This window comes from Ixodes scapularis, unplaced genomic scaffold (assembly GCF_016920785.2).
Source record: "Ixodes scapularis isolate PalLabHiFi unplaced genomic scaffold, ASM1692078v2 ptg000137l_1___fragment_3__unscaffolded, whole genome shotgun sequence".
Taxonomy (NCBI): domain Eukaryota; kingdom Metazoa; phylum Arthropoda; class Arachnida; order Ixodida; family Ixodidae; genus Ixodes; species Ixodes scapularis.
The window spans coordinates 1,134,526-1,138,486 of NW_024609920.1; positions in this window are offsets into that span (position 1 = coordinate 1,134,526).

Below are 3,961 nucleotides of genomic sequence, written 5' to 3' on the forward strand. Positions count from 1 at the left end.
ACTTTGTGTTGTACCGCAGCCGACGCTACGAGCCATCTTGTCCAGTCCATCGCTAAAAGTAAGTCACGTGGCCTTCCCGTTGAGTACAACTGCACGGGGAAGCACGATGTGACGTGTCGGGGTCAAAGCACTGGATTGGTTTTGATGCCTCGTATAGCATTGTCTGCGGTATATAGTTTAATGCATCGTTGCATTGTCGCGTCACCGTGTTTTTAATTTTTGTTAGCAAACATAAAATCAACAAAAAGAAAGCAAATTAAACTTGAGATGACACGCGGTTTTTGCCACGGCCACGCCTGAGCACTATCACGAAAGCAAGCGCTGTTCGTGTTCAGATCTTTGCTTAAAGGCGGTTAGCTATGCCGGCAGATAATGAACAGGGGCTGTGTGCGGTCCACGGAATAGCCTAGCAGACGACGGTCGCAACAGAGAGAGCTCTGTGCGCACACACTTCATCTCTCCCGTGACGCCGCATTTTTCTGCGGTACAGCGCTGGCCGTCCCGGCGATCGACGCTCACTTGATATTATTTAAAAATTGGGCCACTGTACATGCACCTCCCTTTTAAAGGGAAGATGGGGTACTTCTGCATTAGAGAAAAAAAAAACACTTGTATGGCGTTCGTTTGTCCTTTAGAATAACATATATCACGATTATGTTTCATTGCGACGCGCCGGAGAGCCATAAGAGCAAAAAGAGCAATTTCAAAATAGGGCTGAAGCCCCGCCTCTCTCGCCCGCCTTGGGCAGCCAAAAAATCCGTCGATGACGTCCCGTACAGCGACTGCGTTTCGCGTTTTCTCGCGTGTAACTATACTTGCGCAGCAAATGGTTTGGATATGAGAGTTCACAGGGTAAAAATACATTAGAATTCACTTCTTACTCATTTTTTTTTCAAAAACCTACATAGCTTCCCTTTAATGATACAAACTCCCTTTTAGAGACAGTCAGATGAAACAACCTCGGTTTCAGTGAAGATAATAAGCACGCTGCATCTCCTATGCCTTGAGAAAAGTCATAGCAGTCACGCACGGTCACACATGTAATGCAGCCAAAATCTATCAAAAATTATATCTGGCTTAATGGTTACATATCTCACGTGCGCACTAAATAAACACGAATCCAGTCCTCAGCGCGGTTACTTCGCTAACGCTTGCAGTTCTAAGCTCGCAGTGCTGTCTAGATCCGAGCGAGCTCAAGGCAAAACGATAACTTGCTAACAATGTAGCGCTGCGCATCGAAACTTACTACCGAACTCGCTGAAACACCACCACCACCACCACCACTCCGATCTACTCTGATCGCGCCACTCTGTGGATGTCCCCCGAACTATTAAGTGAGAAAAAAACTCATAAATTGAATGAAATATTCAATTTATATGAATAAACTGCCGTGGATCCTTCAAAGCATGCAAAGTAAGCCAAGAGCACGACAGTCCCCCATTCAAAATCCGCGAGAAACCCCTCTCCGTCAGTTTAGCCAGTCGCCCACCGGGAGGAAAGTTCGCGGTGCTCCACATAGATGGCGCCACAGAAAGAAAAAAAGATAGGGATAAAACCGAGGGAGGACGCAATCTGATCGCTTATTTGGCTCTTGTTTCCCCACTTGCCTATCTTACACCCTGGTTGTAGGTCACCTCGTAGTAGAGGTGTGCCACGAAATTGAGAAGTTTCAAAATACCAAAATATTTGTTTCGGAATTTTTAATCTATAGCAGATTGAACCTTTCCTATGCGCAGTTTGTTTATCACATATCTAGAGCGGTGTTTCGTGTTCGGGAGACTCCTGCCATTACGAAGCTTTCCCGCAAAGGACAGGACTGCTTTCGAAAGCTGTACATAATCTAATAAATTCTGAAATAAAATATTAAAAAATTGACTAAGCCGATTTTAAAAGGCACGACTTGAGACAAATCACAACCACCAATGCACGCGACTTACCACAGTATCGCGATTTACAATACCATAGCGATTTTTCTTGTAAACTTTTACCACAAGGTTAACGAGAATGTGCAAGCACAGTCCCTCTCTCGAAGGTTGCTTCTTCCCAAGCACGCGGGTGTGCTGCAGCGAAGCGAGATTGTAATGTTTACCGTCGTGGGCGAACTTCCTCCGCACAATTCGAAGCCCAACTGACAAGTTTCGTCAATGTTTTATGCAATGATCGAACCGGATAGTACGGTATTTGAAGCAATATTGAGCTCATCAAGATTTGAACAGGCCTACCACAACATGAAAGGAAGGGGTCTGACAAGGGGTCTAACAAGGTCCTGAACGAGTCATTGGTATTACAATCAGAAAGAAATAAGATTTCTCACATTTTGAAGAATTATGTTAAATAAGCCTCAGCGGGCGTCTGCTTTCTGCTGTAGACGAGAAATTTAGCCAGTGAAGTACCGCTGCCAGCCTGGGATCTTCAATGGGCAACATACTGTGGTGATACACGACCGCACGCCGGTGCCAAGCTGATCCAAATAGAAACTGGCAGGGGAGTGGATCGGACCCATGGTCCCCAGGTTCCATAGTGCAAGTTTTGGCCCACATGCTCCGAGCTACATCACGTTTTTGGCGAAATGCAACACAGTGTACGGGGGTAACCACTTGGCAGAGACCTTCGTCCGATAGTTGAGAACCAATTTAACGCAGCAAGCACATGGACAATCCTGAGGCAGAGCAGGTTGGCCGCAAAAAGTGACAAAGACAATGTACGAATGAACAAACATTTAATTGCGAATCTGTGCAGTAAAAGTGAAGAACGACAGTTCCGAGACTGCCGAATAATTTGCGAGGGTCATATACCAGCACGAGACTTATGAAAAAGGCACCCCGAAAAAGTAACACTTTGAACAAAAGCGGGGTCAATGTAGGACGGGGACACATGAAGGCTGGGCGTTGAGGCACTTTTTTGTTTTTGAGGAGCGCCAACACGTCTTGCGAGACTAAAAATATTGAATACTCTGGGAAACTGATAATATATGAAACTTCATGTAGCGGGTTCATGCACGGTTAAATAGGACTCAACTGCACGCTAGGGTGAGGCATGGCAGTGGACACTGGCACCATAGGTTTAGCTTTCTATTAAAAAATGCTACCCACAGAAAAAATACCAGGAAGCACATTTTGACACGAACGAGTTTGGAAGTAGTGAACACTTTCACTGGGATCCAAGACAAAGGAAAAAATCGCTTGCAGAGGCTACACAACTAAACAAAGACAAACCCAATACAAGAGATGAGCTCTTACTCTACACCTTCGAAGCATGCACTGCAATGATGGATTGCAGTGCATGCTACGAGAAATCCCAGCCAATACAGCACTGGATTTTCTCCAATGGCTCGTAGCAGCTGCTGTGGTCCAGCTCAAGTTGGAAAGGAGAAAAACTGCACATTCCATGTCAAACAGAGAAACTGAATGGGGCTCTACGTCCAACAGTCGAAAAAGGTTTCTGTTGAAGGACTTCGATAGTTACGTTGTATTAAGTAGCTTGTAGAAAAATCTAGCGGGCAAAACATCGAGCAGTTCACACAGAGTGTAACCAGAAACTTCGGCAAAAAAAATTAGGATCTAAACTCACTGCCATGATTGCGGAGGAGGTGAAATGGTATTTGTGTCGGCAGTGCAATTACCTTGGCAATTATTAACATCAACGACTGCGTACAAGTGTGCACACCCGAGAACACTGCAACTGAGAAAATTGCGAGTGGAGGGAAATGATTGAGAAGATCCATATTCCCCTGACAAAGAAAATCTAGAGACTAACCCCAAACAACACGTTAGCCTTGCCTGCGATGTTTTTGATTAACATACATCATTCAACAACCAGTGCAACCACTAAACTGTCCAAACGCAGAAGTTTCAACTGGGCAGCTTACAAACTAAGCATAATAATGGTGCCTCGATGTAACACACAATAAATTCAAACAAAATTGTGAAAAAAGGTAATCTTTTTTTTTTTGTTTGCGAGG